This window comes from Colias eurytheme, chromosome 16 (genome assembly GCF_061535395.1).
Source record: "Colias eurytheme isolate Ceu_HAF_F1 chromosome 16, ilColEury1 Martin Lab GWU primary, whole genome shotgun sequence".
NCBI lineage: Eukaryota > Metazoa > Arthropoda > Insecta > Lepidoptera > Pieridae > Colias > Colias eurytheme.
In genome coordinates this window covers 1,394,738-1,412,437 of record NC_142995.1, presented here as the reverse complement: position 1 = coordinate 1,412,437, position 17,700 = coordinate 1,394,738, and the positions used below count along the sequence as shown (strand labels likewise).

At 31.7% G+C, this 17,700-nt stretch overlaps 1 protein-coding gene across 2 annotated transcripts in view; it reads left to right on the top strand.

The window, feature by feature from the left end:
* Nucleotides 1-2,262: 2,262 nt before the first annotated feature.
* The window catches only part of LOC149901553 (zwei Ig domain protein zig-8-like), a 165,677-nt gene continuing 150,239 nt past the window's right edge, over nt 2,263-17,700 (top strand). For both annotated transcript variants that reach the window (XM_090111205.1, XM_090111204.1), the window contains exon 1: nt 2,263-2,330. The gene's annotated coding sequence lies outside the window, so the exon portion shown is untranslated. The remainder of the gene's footprint in view (nt 2,331-17,700) is intronic.

Here is a 17,700-nt window from a genome sequence, read left to right as displayed (position 1 = left end):
TATGAATTGCAAACATACAAAAAAAATGTTAATTCTTTATAATATTGCAGAAGAGATACACCAGTATTACCTTTACATAAACGACTCAAAGTTACGTAACGTACAATATCTTGGATTAAGGTCTCATAACTATAAGATAATACCTTAGTACTGTCCCAGAATAAACATTCTTAGCGCATACTAAAACCCTAATTTTAAGAATTTCGGTTTTTAACAGTCTCACCACTGACCACAGATATACTATATTTCATCAAAATATTATTTTATGAATTCCTGGAAAAGGATTAATTTTTGCTTCGGTTATAATATGATTTATTTATATGCGAAAAACATTAAAATACAAATAAAATTATGATCAAATATGGTATAAGAAGCTGTTATTAACTTTGATTATTATTTGAGGGGTCAAATTCCACTACTCGATAAATTATTGTTCAATTTTCATTGCAAAAAACATTAAATTTGACTCTACACTTCACCTTTCCTCTAATTTAATTTCTCTCCGTACCTCCGGTTGTCTGGAAGAAATCGCTGCATAGCGATAAGACCGCCAATTATTGTTTTAATGTATTCTTAGGTTAAGTATTATTGTAATAATTCTAAGAGCAATAAAATTAATTTGTATAGCAAATTTTATATTTGTCTTTTTGTTTGGTTAGGGAAGCTACTTTCCTTCAACTTTCCTAATCATTTAGAAATCTAAATCCTTTGAGCGCATTAAAATGTAATATTCTAATGTGTGTTTGGTTTAACTTTTTCAAAAACAATTGAATTACATCGTCTATAAACTTTCTATAATCAGACATGCTCTTTGCTCTATATTGTGGAAAAGAAAGTTATAAATCGTAATTTATCAGAAAGTAGAAAAAAAAATATTTTCATAGCCATTTCATTTCAGTAAATAAAATAAAAATAAGGTATCAGATAATAAACAATCAACCGACTTCTTGATATTTTCAAAAGAATTAAAAAAAACAAAAAGTTCTCATTTCATTTTTTTATGTTTTTACCTCAGTATTTTCGACTAGGTGAACCGATTTTGATGATTATTTTTTTATATACGCTATTTCAGATGTCTCTCATTTGGTCTATATTATGACCGTTTCTACGCAGTCTTATTATTAAAAAAAAATAACTAGAGTTTGGAGTCCATATATAAAACTCTACCATAATTTATGTTATTATGGCTGACGTCTGACTGGCGCCTGTCCACATTTAGCAAACACAATATGCTAAAACTGTGTCCTGCATAGCTTCTGTTTCTTGTTTTGAAAATATTGTATCGAGATTTTATAAGGAATAGGTAAAATTCGACCAGAGTGGGATTTGAACACGCGTCTTCGATCGAATTTATTCTATTCTAAAAAAATCTTGTTTGCAAAGCTTTTAATAATTCTTTCTGTAACATAAGTTCACTTACAAAAATAGTATGTGCCCGAATAATATTTTAATGGACGTTCTAAGTCAAAATCGTAGGTGGCAAATTATTATTGATTCACTATAGCGACCCGCCCCGCTTCGCCCGTGGTACATGTTTACGTTTTCTCTCCATTAAAACCATGCTCGTACTTCAAGGAATACTATAAAAAAAGTAATTAACGAAATCAGTTTAGACGTTTTCGAGATTTGCGCTTAGCAACATTATATTGTCGTTAAATTGGCAGAATTTGTTTTCTAAATGTACTTATGTCTTATTATTAATTATATCCATTCTATTCTTGGAATTCTTGGTTATTTTTATAGGATTTATATTTATAATGAAGACCCATTCGTTTAAAAATGAGACAGATGATTCCACTCATTAACCCGCTAGAGCTTTTATTTTAACTCTTTGAATTTCCGAACGAATGACGTGACCTTTGAAATGAGAGAGAACAAGGAACACATCATTTTATTCATACATATTTTTCATTGACATCTCCTCAATTTGACCTCATTTTATCATAAAATATCAAAAGTAAGCCTAAATATTCAAACAACATAATATCCACCAATATTTTATAACCGATTGCTTTTCTCTACATTGTATTCAAACCTTTCAACCGTCTGGACGGCACATAATATATTCCACACAATAGCTAAGCTTTAATACATCAATATGACAACCTCAGCCACATCTACATTTAATAATAATTGTAAAAATAAATGTAAAAATCGTTTTGTTAACGCTCACCCGGGCGAAGTGGCGCCCCCGCCCGGTTTCAGGCAGTTTCATGCCAACCTTAGCGCTGAACGCATGTCCGTCTGTGAAATAATCAAATTACGCACATTTGTGTTGTGACTTGTGATTAAGTGCTGTGAGTGTGGTTTCCAAAACGGAATGTGAAAATGTAAGTTTCGGTAAGCGTGTGTTGTATTTATTATATTGAAATTGTCTGAGTATTTGGTTTTACGAGTTAATATCCAATGTCTGCACGATAGAGGTGGCCATAAAATTGTATTAAATGACATTTTTTTACACCTTTTACAGCGTAATATTAGCAATGGTTCCAGAAATCTGTCGAATTTTCAAATCTATATAAGGTCTACGGCAATGAAATTATTATTTGGTTGAATAGTGACGCATCAATCTTGCTCAGAATACTGTTTAGTGTTTTATCGATATTTTGAAAATAATCGACGTTAAAGGTACGCAATTTCAGCTCTACACCTCTATATATTTTATTTTTAGAAGTAATGAAATTATAATGACGTTTCCGATTAAATTCAACTTATTTTATAAAAATAAATATTCTGAGGTAGTGTATTATTAATATACTCAGTATTTTTCATACATTTCAGTTTTAATAATAAGAATTTTTTATCAGTGAGAAATTGCCGTCATCTATAAAGTTGAGTTCGTAGCGCTATTAATTTTTCAAGTTCTTTTAAAATTTAAATTTATATTGTTCTCATAAAAAAGTCATGAATAAAGCTTTCCTTTTATTTTACGAATACTTGCATATTTATAATGTTGATGTCAAAGAATCTATGAATCTTATACTTTAAGGTTTAACCGTACTTATCATAAAATTAATTATGGAGATAGTTTGAGCCTAGATAAGATATTTTGCCCTGTAATGAAATTCATATGGGGTTGAAATGGGGCTTATATTTGGAGCATTATATATCGTGTAGTGGAGAAGCATTTATTGATGATACTTCGTAAAAAAGATAGCTTAAGGTTTAATGAATATATGGTATGTATTTTATTGTGTTTGATTTTACGCGAGTATTTTATATTTAGAAATTAAAGATTTTAACGGATTTTAAACGCGATTTGTTCATTATATTATGATCCCGATATGGTATGTTGTAAGTACATGTAAAAGGTCCTTAATAATTAAATTAATTCGTTTGTTTTAGGTAACAATAAAACTTTTATTAGCTTGTAACATACGCCTTGTATTCTCGTTAATTGGTACTAAAAATAATTGCTTATTAAAGAGAGCTGCTATGTTCTAACTTCTAATGCCCCTTAATTATTTATCTATTTATTTCATGGAAAAATACTTTTTCTTTCATAGTTATTGTTTATTCGTATAAAGATTAGTTGGTGGGTTTTTTATTAAACTTCAAAGTTTAAATAACACAAAAAAAAAACCTATTGGAACTATTTTTCCTTTTTTATTTGAATTAACTATTTTAGAATTTATTTACATTTGTATCGCATATTGATATACGGTCTTTGGATTTTTATAATTCAGTTTTCAAAAATTAAGTCAACTTGAACGTACTTCTATATCATATCCATTAAATTGTATCACAATGTATATGTCCTACTAATATTATAAAAGCGAAAGTTTGTGAGGATGTGTGTGTGTGTGTGTGTTTGTTACTCTTTCACGCAAATTCTAATGAACCGATTACAATGAAATTTAGCACACATATAGAGGGTAACTTGGATTAACACATAGGATAGGTTTTATCCCGGAAATCCCACGGGAACGGGAACTTTGAAAACGCGGGCGAAGCCGCGGGCGGAAAGCTAGTATTATTATAATAACCTCTTAGAAACTTGTAATCTATTTAAAAAGTAATGCTTTCATTACTTGCCTATCCTTTTAATAATATAAATTATCACATATGTGCGTAATAATATAGCGTCACCAACATGATTGATTTCAAGATGAAGGGTGGAATATGATTATGATGTTGAGTTTATCAAGTCCCTAGACGATAATGCACCTTGACATGCATAACGTGGTGTCATGCATGAATATTAAATTAATGTTTCAGGACAATTTTCACACATGGTATGATCTGATTCCATACTAAATTCGCTTGTGTTATGGAAACCAAATGGCTGATAATAATCATACATTTTTGTAAAATAATTATAGTTATACAGATAATTTACTAATAAACAGGGATCAAACATCTATGTCCATCAGACAAATGTTTGCCCTGGGTGGGAATCGAACCACGACCTCTAGCATCGAAGGTAGGGTCACTACCAACTAAGCCAACCGGTCTCTCAATAATCCTGTAGACTCTAGACTCTAGCACATGCAAACGTGGCAGCTGATTGAAGAAGATTAATTATATTTTCTACTAGCTTTCCGCCCACGGCTTCGCCCGCTTTGTCTAAAACATAATAAATTAACAAAAGTGCACGCCTCATAATTTTTTTTTAATAAATATTTATTAATTATTATTTTTGTTTATTTAATAACAATTAAACCACATCGAATCAGACCCTGAAAAATGAAAGGGTTCTATTCCTGAGCATACTCAAGCGTAAGAGAAAAAAAAAGACTCGATTAGTAAAGTATTTCGGTCGCTATCGTGTTAACAAGAAAAAGGATCCGCACATACAGACACACGGACGTCCAAGACAGAACTTTTTTAAACTGTTTTTTAACTAGTTTAAATAACAAAAATGACATCAAAAATATCATGAACGTTAAAAATAGTGTTTTTTCTTAATATGTGTGTGTATGTATTATCTTACAAGTGCAATGTATGATACATAAAGACATTTTAAGTTTGAAAAATCAGATGTTTTGCGCGAAGTGACAGTAGTACCCACCTCAACGCTTCGCTTATGAGGCGTGCAATATATTAAAACCTTCCTCTTGAATCACTTTATCTATTAAAAAAAACAGCATCAAAATCCGTTGCGTAGTTTTAAAGATTTAAGCATACATAGGGACATAGGGACAGAGAAAGTGACTTTGTTTTATACTATGTAGTGATCCTGCAAGTGCATCATGCAGCATGATCGTTTAGATCGATTGCTGTCATGACTCATGCATCGCTGAATCGGTGGTTAAATGTTAAAAATATCTAATGACGATTCGAAGGTGCTTCTAAAAGAAGTCTAATTGAATAAATAAATGTTTGAGTTTGAGTTCTGCAAAAGCTTAGTGTTTCATAAGCGGACGCGAACTGTATAAAATGCATGTTTTGCTATTTTTAGACATTCATGCAGCATGACAATACACACGTAAACGCATGACATGCATACATAGCTGTCTAGGATTACTTTAAAAAAATGGCGAATGTTTTGCAAATTATGTTTAATATAAAAATAGTAATAATAAATAGTAATAATAAATAGCGAATAGAATATAAATTATTACAAGCTTTTAAAAGCTTTTACTCAATGTTGATATATTTTTGACTGACCTTGATTCACATTGAATTTCAGTCATTATAGTTGCAATATAAATGAAAAAGGTTTATGAAGGTTTTAATAACATTTTACAATTAAAGCGACAAAGGCATGTGGGGGCAATTTCCCGCGCTTTTGTGTAAAGTATCTCATTTTCTAGAAGCTCACGTTAATTAATATTAGCTAGTGATTATCACACGGATTACGGGTTCTGTAAGGCTTATCTTTGGATTAGAGGAGCATCAAAATGTGTTAATAAGTAAACTCTACTATTTTTTGTTGAGATATCTTTAAATTGACTTCCTTTTTAATTTTTTTAACTAAAGATATTTTATGATATCTTTTTAAAATGATTTTTGGACATTATTTTTAACATTATTTTATGAAACAATAATTCTACTTCTATTATGGTTGCGAAAGTTTGTGAATAGGTTTGGTTGAAAATCAATAATAAGGTAAGCACATGGTTCGATTTGTTTGTTTGTTTGTCTTTCATGTCGCTACAGAACGATTAAACTGAATGATATCCATGGCAGGATGTAGTGTGAAGGCTAGAAGTGATATAGGATACTTTACCGCGGCGAAACATTATTTGTTTTGGAAATTTATTTGTTAACTAGCGGTCCGCCCCAGCTTCGCCCGTGGTACATGTTTATTTTTTATTTCCATAAGAACCATCCTCGTACTTCAAGGAATATTATAAAAAAAGAATTATCAAAATCGGTCCACCCGTTCACGCGTTTCGCCGTGACCAAGGAAAATGGGTTTCATTTTTATATATTATATAGATGCGAGCGAAGTCGCGGGCGGAAAGCTAGCAACTAGCTTACTGACTACTGTAAGTAAGGCATTAGCAAATAAAGAAGTATCTAATTCTATTACACGTCAAACACACGAGTTATATAACTTCCTTGACTCCCGTTCATTTCCTCTATTGGTAGGGTATTGAAAGCACTAAGCAACATTAACTTGGCCGGATGCTTTGAACTTACTGTACTTGGAAAGTTTGATTCTGTAGACCAAGGAACTCAGCGTGGGTTGATATGGCCTAGGATCAATAAAAATAATACCAAACACATAGTGAAGTCCGGTGTCCCCTAGTAATATGGGGTAAAGGGCAGATGCATTATGCATACATCTGTTTCACTGATCGATTTTCTTTAGTGACAAGCCTTCTGTGTTTCTGTGTCCTGCCAGACTGAGACATTTTTTTTTCGTCTCCACCGGGAATCGAACCCAGGATCTCTCTGTTCTCTCTCGCGTCAACAGAACCAAGGAGGCGGTCATACCAAACACATAACACTACAGAATTCAGAGGTTTTAGCATCACGGTTTTGTTTGTGTTGAATAAAAGAAAATATACTATAACCACTACCGAATTCTGTTTTATATCATGCGTTGCAAATTAAAGAATAATTTTTTTCAGTTTTTTATTTGGGTTATATTTGGGTATAGTTTGTCGAGTAAATGAGCTATCTATGATTGGTCGAAATAGAAGTTATTTCTAAAATATGCAGTTTTTTGCCACTGAGTTCCATTACCGCACAGCCCGCCATAAACAGAAATACCACCCTCACCACCTTGACTGCTGGCGGTCGACAACTGTGCGCTTTAAACGAAGCTTCTTTCCGCGCACAACCGTCTTATGGAACCAGCTTCCTAGTACGGTATTCCCGAATGGTTACAATCTGGGGACCTTTAAGAAGAGAGCGTATTCTTTCCTAAAAGGCCGGCAACACACTTCCAATGTCCCTGGCGTTGTGGGTGCTTATGGGCGACGCTGAACGCTTACCATCAGGCGTCGCGTCTGCTCTGTTGCCTCCTCTCTCATAAAAAAAAAAAAAAAAACTTTTCTAATAGATTTTTTAGATTTTGCATAGGAAGAAAAGGTCGAGGCTTTATAGTAGAATTTAGTTTGCTTACCTAAATAATAAATTTAGGAAAGAAAATTTATACGAGTATCAACGAGTACATGGAAGACCTTGATTTAATTAGTTTGGAATGATGGTTGGTTTCATAAATGTTTCGTTATTATTTCCACATTAAGAGAATACTTTAAAATCTCCATAATTCCTACAAATATAACGGAACGTTGAACATTGTGTGCACTACAGTTTCCCGGACAGAATTCCATCCCTCCCGTTGACGCAGCTATAAGAGAAAAGATATTTTTGATCAGAAAATTATGCTTTAAGCATTTCGCTAGTATGGCGCAAATTTTGATCAAAATTGCCCTACTTCAAGTACTTGGAATACTGGGAAATTGTAGATACTTTGAACGTTTGTTACGAGTGAAATCCCATGTTTTCATGTGGTGTTTTAGTTTTTGCGAAATTAACCTTTCCTTGATAATAATAAATTAATAATAATACAACATATTTATTTCTCATCATAAATATGCATATCAGAAGAAGACAATACCAGATATAGTATAAATGCCGTCATCTGGATACAGTCACTTTTTTCTTATTTTTAATATTTTCCCACTTTGAGTGACCCCACTGTTGTTAGCTAGCCCGCAGGCTAGCTAGTCTTAAATAATTTCCACCGTAAATGCATATTCACTGAAGTTTACAAATTATATTATTTGTAATATTATTACCAACTAACATAAATCTAATGCACGCAGAATTTACAGTGATACTAGCGGTTCGCCCCGGCTTCGCCCGTGGTACCAACATGTTTACGTTTTTTTTCATAAAAACTATCCTATCTCTCAACTTGGATCGAACTGCACATGGTGGGCGAATTTTATTATAATCGGTTAAGTGGTTTAGGAGTCCATTGAGGACAAACATTGTGATACGAGATTTATATATATTAAAAGATTAATTTCACTGTCATAATTATCAACGATTTGAATATTGGCTTGAAGACAGCAAACACTATCCTGGAAATCCCACGGGAACGTAAACGCGTTAATTTTTCTTTGAAAACGCGGGTGAAGCCGCGGGCTAGCTAGTCTTAAACAATTTCCACGGTAAATGCATATTCACTGAAGTTTACAAATTATATTATTCGTAATATTATTACCAACTAACGTAAATCTAATGCACGCGGAATTTACAGTGATATTAATTTCACTGCCATAATTATCAACGATTTGAATATTTGCTTGGATACAGCAAATACAGTTTTCCCGCAATATACCGTAGATACGCAAACAAATAGTTTATTACGTAAATATTGTCATATACCTGATATTCCTTTTATTTGGTATCTATTTGGTTTCCGATTTTGAAAGATGAATGTAAAACTTTGTGTATTTTGATAATAAAAACTGTTATTTTCTCTGTAGACCTTATAGGAGGGTTGGAGAATAAACGTATGAACTAATGGTCTTATTTAAATTTTATGATATTTAATTATTAATTAATTAATAAAACTGAAACATGTGTTTATTTCAACATAATAAGATAAAGTTGCCAAATTCCTAAATAAATATTATGTTTTGTTATGATTATTTTTCCGACCCAAATATCGACCAATAGAATTGCACCATTCGACGTCACGTGGTACAACCTACATGGTATTATACTGATAATTTTTTGAAAATTTTCTCTGGTCGTTGACGTCAAACTGACAGGTTAAATTCAATTGTGAAATTATTGGCCGACATTTTGGCATTTCCCTCAAGGTTCCCTGCAAACAAATAAAGTCGTCAAGTTTTTCAGGAAAAATCAACCTAAATTAACCTTGACTAAAAACTTGACTCCTTCATTTGTTTGCAACGAACCTATCGGAAAATACCCGATAATTTTGAAGCTCTTGTGGTATTATAAGTGATTAATAATTATTATCAGTAATTATTACTTATTTGAATCAATCTGTTATTTACTTTAAAAGTTGACTCAAAACTTGCCGTGTGAGCTGAGAGGTTATGTCGACCTAACCGTTTTATTAAACGAACCTACAAATTTTGTGGAAAATATTTTTTCCAATTTACTTTCGAAAACACAAGCAAATGTATACAACTATTACACAAAAAGCAACCCCGCTTTATACAGTACATAAAATAAAACGCATTTCTCTCCCAAAAAATAGTACAGTCCAAAAAAGATTTATATAAAGTCCCGTGTTGTGTTTATCCGATTAAAAAATAAGCATTCAGACCATTTCTGGCCCGAAACACGACAGGGGCCTTTGTCGTTTAAAATACAAGTGGTATAAAATTGTACCATTCAAAAATATAGTGCGAAATATTCGTTCACCGGTGTACGACTTTGATACGCATTGATTGTATGTAGACTTTTATTATTTTTCTGTACCTAGGTATATACGTGTGTATTGCACATTTCTTTGGTCAAAAGAACGGTATACGCTATATAATCCATACTAATATTATAAATGCGAAAGTAACTCTGTCTGTCTGTCTGTCTGTTACTCAATCACGCCTAAACTACTGAACCAATTTGCATGAAATTTGGTATGGAGATATTTTGATACTCGAGAAAGGACATAGGATAGGTTTTATCCCGGAAATCCTACGGGAACGGGTTTTTCTTTGAAAGCGCGGGCGAAGCCGCGGGCGGAAAGCTAGTATATAATATAATGAAATAATATGGCATTTACTTAGAACTTGTGCTATGTACTTTAAAAAATGTTAAAGTTGTGTTTCGATAAATCGGTACTTATTAATTATTGTAGAATTCTTTACAATTATGAAAGTGTTACTAACCTTTTCATTTTAAGCATTATGCAAAAATTAAGGCAACTATGGTTAGTCTAGTCAAAATTACTAAAGAATTTCTTTTAATTTTGAAATAGGTCTCTCCACTCCTCCAACACCAAAGCAATCTTTAGGTGTTACAACGTTTATATTCTAAGGAAAGAGTACATTCCTCAGAATACCTATAAACGTTATTCATCTCATTTATATCATGGTGGTTAAGGTGTGAGCCTAGCACCCATATATTTTAATAACAAAATGTCAGATAATCGTGTAAAAAAGTCGATTATCTATCCAAATTATGTGAAATATATAATATATTTGCTTATATGCACGGACTTCACTCTACATTATATGGTAGTTCATAAAATTTTGGTTTTAAACTTATAATTGATGATATGGTAAAAAGTAATTAAAAATTAATAATTACTTTTAACATTCGTCCAATTTAATTTTTAATGAGGTTTTAATGTTAAAGCGAGAAAATTATTATAATATTAAATATTGATTGTATTTAAAGTCCATTATGTTTTCCGTAAAGGATGATTTAACTGTTTTTAAAATAACAGCTTAATTAATATTTCAAAATAGTCATATTTCTACCCTTGCTTACGTATTATATTCTTTGGTAAAAAATTAGGTTAATTTTGGTACTAAACTATTTCGCTCGCTGAGCTTTCTCATCACTACATCGTATAAAACAAAGTCGCTATCTGTGTCCCTGTGTCCCTTTGTATGTTTAAACATTTAAAACTACGTAACGGGTTTTGATGCGGTTTTTAAATAGATACGAGTGACTTATGAGCTGTTAGGTTTTAGACAAAGCGGGCGAAGCCGCGGGCGGTAAGCTAGTTTATTATAATTGATTTGAGTTCGCTGTAACATTAATAGTACCTAGTTTAGCTGTGTTTCTTTGTTTATATGGATAGAAGCACATTTTCAGTGGGTTGCCTGAAAGAGACCATTTGAAAGTGATAAGGTCGCTTTTTTCTTACTACGTTTTTTTTTTCTTATTTCATGATAAATAACGTAGGTATAATAAAATGTTTCAAATTAAATAGAAATAAGTAAATAAATACTCATTACGTAGTGCAAATTGGCAATGGTCTCTTTTTAATTCCCTACCCAGTAATTAAGTGCGCTACAATGGGTATTATGACCTACTAAAATAACAATAAACCCTAATGAAACTACATAGTACATTGTATTTTGAACAGCTGATAAAAAAGTGAAGTCCCGTGTCCCCTAGTGGGGTAAGGGGCAGATGCATTATACATCTGTTTAACTGATCGATTTTCTTTAGGGACAAGTAGGTGATCAGCCTTCTGTGTCCTGCCAGACGAAACATTTTTTCTTCTTCGTCTCCACCGTGAATCGAACCCAGGACCCCTCGGTTCTACTCTCAAGCGTTAACCACTGTTCTAAGGAGGCGGTCGAATAGCTGATACTCATAATTAAAAACATTAAAATTAGTACAAATATTTTTAGGTATAAATCTGGTAACACGCACATCATAAGCAGATAATGGTACACAAAGATTAAGAAACCTTAAAAATGCATGTCGTTACAACAAAATTTGTTGTAACGACATGTAGGTACCACGGGCGAGGCCGGGGCGGTCCGCTAGTTTCATAGTATATTTCATTATGTTTTCTTATTTTTTATTTAACGTGTTTCAGTTTGAGTTACTTTTTAATATAGTAAGCGAAGCTGGAAAAGGCTGATTTATTTCAGATTCTTATTGGTATTAAAACTAAATATTAAATAACTATTTCAAACATTTAATTAATTATAAAAACGATACCTTTTTAAAACAGAATATAAAAAATGGTGAAAGTTATGAGCATAATTTATTATCGAACAGAAAATTGCGAATATTTTTCATTGAGATAAATTCAACATGTTATTTTGGAAAGGTTTAGGTTTAAAAAATAACAAATATTGACAAATTATATCGTTTAATTTTTACAAATAAAATATATGTTTTTGTAAATATAAAAATACAACAAAAATTACATTTAACTTTACGAGAAAAAGAGAAAACTTAAAAACTGTCATTAGCTTTACTCAACTAACAAAGCCATTATTCACAAAAAAATCTTAAAAGCTGCATTAACATAAGCCAAAGCACATATTCACACCTTTTCCGAACAGCAAGCTACGGTAGCGAAACAGGAATAAATAATTTAAAAGCTAATCTCTTCTCTTCTCTTCTCCGTAGATACTGCTTTCCGAATCGGTGGTAAATTTTAAAATATGTAATGACGTTTCAAAAGTGCTTCTTTAAGAAGTCTAATTGAATGAATAAATGTTTGAGTTTGAGTTTGAGTTTGAGTTTGAGAATCAAGTCAAATGGACATTTAAATTCCCTTTCACCACTATTCCTTGTAATCCAAACTAATGACCTATTTGATTGCGTGTCGACGTGATTAATAGCATTTTCATGTTTTACTTTGATTACTTCATTTTCCTTTCGCCATGTTTACTAAGCGTTATGCTAATATTGGGGATTTATTAATTACTCTGTAATGTTTTTATTTTGAGGACCCATTTGCTTGGAGTTTGAAATATTCGGTTTTTATGAAATTACTAGCTGTGCTCCGCGGTTTTAGCCGCAGTGCTCCGCTCCTGTTGGTCTTAGCGAGATGATATATTATAGCCTATAGCCTTCCTTGATAAATGGGCTATCTAACACCGAAATAATTTTTCAAATCGGACCAGTAGTTCCCGAGATTAGCGCGTTCAAACAAACAAACAAACAAACTTTATAATATTAGCTAGATATATAAAGTAGGTAGAGTTGAATAATTTGTTTATTAGTTAGGTAGATATTATTTTGTGGAAGATGGTACATTATTCTCTTTATTTTCTTAGCATTGTATTGAGCTGCTAGCAAAAAAATGACTATAAAAATTTCAAAATTGTAAATGGTTGATATCATATACCTAATTTTGAATAAGGTCTTAAGTTCAGTCTCTGAATTGAAAATTTATTGTAGGTTTGAAAAAGCTTAATGTCACATGCAAGAAAATATTTAAGCATGGTTTGAGACAAGAAGCTTATATCTAATACACTGGAGATTTCAGTATGAACATTAACTTGTAACAAGAAAATATGACCTTGAATGACGCCTGTATGTTTTTTTATCCCTTTCACACCTAACTAACTACCTAGGTGTGAAAGGGATAAAAAACATACAGGCGTCATTCAACGTCATATTTTCTTGTTACAAGTTAATGTTCATACTGAAATCTCCAGTGTATTAGATATAAGCTTCTTGGTTTGAGACTACATAATAGGCCAGTGGAAATTAACATTAAATTGTTGTTTGGATCAGTTGTTTGGATCAGTTAGGGTGATGTAAATCCCAATTTGCAACTTCGAAAAAGTTGTGCTCGCTGCGCACCACGTGATAAACTGCGAAAATTTTAGACTTTTTTCACTTTTTGCTCTAAAAGTCATAAACTATGCGTTTCCGACAAGTATCATTCAGTACATAAATTAAGGTTATTAAATTTGCAACAATTTAAGCCTAATTACAGCTCTCTAAACCTTATAACGACTAAACTGTGGCCATTCGAAGATGGTTCATTTTTCCCGAAATATTGAAATTTTTAGTTTTGCTCCCGTTTGAAGCAAAATATTGGCAAAAACCGCTCGTTCTATGAAAAGTTCGTATAATAAAGTTGTAGTGCATTTAATTTTCTTTCATTAGAGCATAGAACAAAGTCTGTGAGACAAATAGTTCACACACAATATCTGAAAAACAAAAATAAGGTAGAAATAGATTTTTAAAGAATTGAAACTGAGAGCATATAAAATCATAAAAAGGATAATACTTTTTCATTTGCAGGATAGGTAATTAACAAAATTACAAAATTTGGGAAAGTAGGAAAAAGGATAATACGCAAATAATAAACTGCGAAAATTTTGTACTTTTTTCACTTTTTGCTCTAAAAGTCATAAACTATGCGTTTCCGACAAGTATCATTCAGTACATAAATTAAGGTTATTAAATTTGCAACAATTTAAGCCTAATTACAGCTCTCTAAATCTTATAGCGACTAAACTGTGGCCATTCGAAGATGGTTCATTTTTCCCGAAATATTGAAATTTTTAGTTTTGCTCCCGTTTGAAGCAAAATATTGGCAAAAACCGCTCGTTCTATGAGAAGGTCGTATAATAAAGTTGTAGTGCATTTAATTTTCTTTCATTAGAGCATAGAAAAAAGTCTGTGAGACTAATAGTTCACTCACAATATCTGAAAAACAAAAAGAAGGTAGAAATAGATTTTTAAAGAATTGAAACTGAGGGCATATAAAATCATAAAAAGGATAATACTTTTTCATTTGCAGGATAGGTAATTAACAAAATTACAAAGCTAATTAAATTTGCAACAATTTAAGCCTAACCGCAGCTCTCTAAACCTTATAACAACTAAGCTGTGGCCTTTCAAAGATAGTCAGTTTTTCCCGAAAATTTCAAATTTTTAGTTTTGCTCCCGTTTGAACCAAAATATTGGCAAAAACCGCTCGTTCTATGAGAAAGTCGTATAAAAAGTTGTAGTGCATTTAATTTTCTTTCATTAGAGCATAGAACAAAGTCTGTGAGACAAATAGTTCACTCACAATATCTGAAAAACAAAAAGAAGGTAGAAATAGATTTTTAAAGAATTGAAACTGAGGGCATATAAAATCATAAAAAGGATAATACTTTTTCATTTGCAGGATAGGTAAAAACTAAAAAACAAAATTACAAAATTTGGGAAAGTAGGAAAAAAGATTATACGCAAATTAAATGTTTAACTAAGAAGCTGCACTCGCCAAAGTGATTCTGGAGGTGTGTTTTGACAGTTCTGATGTCAGGTTTGTATTCGCCTTTGATTTGTTGTGCTCTATTAAAAGAAAATTAAATTTTCTACAACTTTATTTTATGACCTTCTCATAGAACGAGCGGTTTTGCCAATATTTTGGTTCAAACGGGAGCAAAACTAAAAATTTGAAAATTTCGGGAAAAACTGACTATCTTTGAAAGGCCACAGCTTAGTTGTTATAAGGTTTAGAGAGCTGCGGTTAGGCTTAAATTGTTGCAAATTTAATTAGATTTGTAATTTTGTTAATTACCTATCCTGCAAATGAAAAAGTATTATCCTTTTTATGATTTTATATGCCCTCAGTTTCAATTCTTTAAAAATCTATTTCTACCTTCTTTTTGTTTTTCAGATATTGTGAGTGAACTATTTGTCTCACAGACTTTGTTCTATGCTCTAATGAAAGAAAATTAAATGCACTACAACTTTATTATACGACCTTCTCATAGAACGAGCGGTTTTTGCCAATATTTTGCTTCAAACGGGAGCAAAACTAAAAATTTCAATATTTCGGGAAAAATGAACCATCTTCGAATGGCCACAGTTTAGTCGCTATAAGATTTAGAGAGCTGTAATTAGGCTTAAATTGTTGCAAATTTAATAACCTTAATTTATGTACTGAATGATACTTGTCGGAAACGCATAGTTTATGACTTTTAGAGCAAAAAGTGAAAAAAGTCCAAAATTTTCGCAGTTTATCACGTGGTGCGCAGCGAGCACAACTTTTTCGAAGTTGCAAATTGGGATTTTCATCACCCTAACTGATCCAAACAACGTACCAAAAATTCAGAACTACATCGTGCTTTGCGAATTTAGGGTTTTTTAGTGTCGATTTCTACTGGCCTATAACGTCAAATACTCAATCTGAATAGCACACGTCATTAAAGTTTCTAACTATGGAGTATGGAGTTTTATGCCGGTTCTTCTCCTTAGATACTTCTTTCGGAATCGGTGGTAACTGTAAAAGATATGTAATGTAGATTCAAAAGTGTTTCTAGAAGAAGTCTAATTGAATAAATAAATGTTTGAGTTTATTAGAACAACAGAATCGAAATATACTAGGTTTTTATTGCTAAAAGATTATAATATGAGAAATAACCTGAAAGTCTTATTCAAAACAAAGATTTATAACAAACATAAGCTTCTTTTTATCACAAAGTTCCACATCCACAAAAATCAACATTCCTTTCATTAAAATCAACTCAAAGCCACGAGAGTAACGTATTCCATTATTCAATCAAAATTATAAGGAAAAACCGAGGAAGGAGCGAAACTCAAAGTTCGCAAGATAGGGCACGCACAAATATGAATATCATTTAAAACTTACGCGTAGAGCATGAATTTTACATTTCCAACTTCGAAACCTGTACTGTCTTAAAGCAGTATTACTTCCAGAATGCGAAAGGGATGCCGCTACACGACTTATGTAGCGCTGTCATTGTTCCACACTGGAATCAATACTGCTTTAAGACATCATGATACGGGCGGTATGGGAGCTGGTTTGTTATATTCGGTTCTTATGAAAAATATGAATGTATCTTATGTTTGGTTATTATGTTTTATTTGTAGGTGTTTTTGAGAATTTATTATACACAAAATTTGAAACGCTTTATCCTATTATTATAATACCTTAGTTACTTTTTATAATGTGAGCTGAGCCAGCGAAATCTTATTACCTCTACATCTACAATCGATGCATTCGTATATAAGATGTGTGTGATATAATTGAAGTTTCGTAATTATTGTATTAGTAATTTTCAGTTATTGTTTGATTCTAAATGATTTTAATAATATTATTTCTTGTTTTATTACTTATTTTATTTTATCCTAAACACCTTCGTTTAACAAGTAGGTATTAGATTTGAAATATTAATCTACTCAACATTTTTTCTTTATTTCTATGAAAATAATAATTTTAAATTTCAAAGCTCCATTTTTCACATAAAATATTATACATTAAACGCTTTAATAATACAATCTCGAAGAACATTAAGTTATATATGGACAAACGCTAAAACGTTGAAAGTTATACAAAATAAATCACTTTTATGAACATTCTGCGAGTATATTAAGTTGGTAAATTCTTCATGTCCCCAAAAACTTTAGCTGGGAACCTATTAAAGTGACATTAGTAGTCGGGACTTTTATCTCCCGGTTTTATTAATTATGGCAATGAATTTTCATTATGATTTGATTAAATTGTGATTTGGGATGGATGTTAATTATCTTTTTTTTTTCGCAAAGTCGGGGAATGTTAAGGTTATGGGTCAAGATAATCAAATAAGAGCTTCTTCTTCTATAATATGTTTATTAATACAGGGTGATTTGTTATAGGTGAAAAAGTTTTAAAGGGGTGAAAGTTGTCTCATTTGGAGTAATAAAAGTAAACATTACCTAACCAAAAAAAAGATTTTTTATGAAAATATAAAAAAAATATGTTTTACACCTCCAAAGCATTAGAATGACGCAAAATCTGCTTCTTTTAGCTTACAATAAAATATTTCCCATCCTTTTTCCTTTACGTATCCATTACTTCTTGTATTTAATTAATCCGGTTTCCTCAAA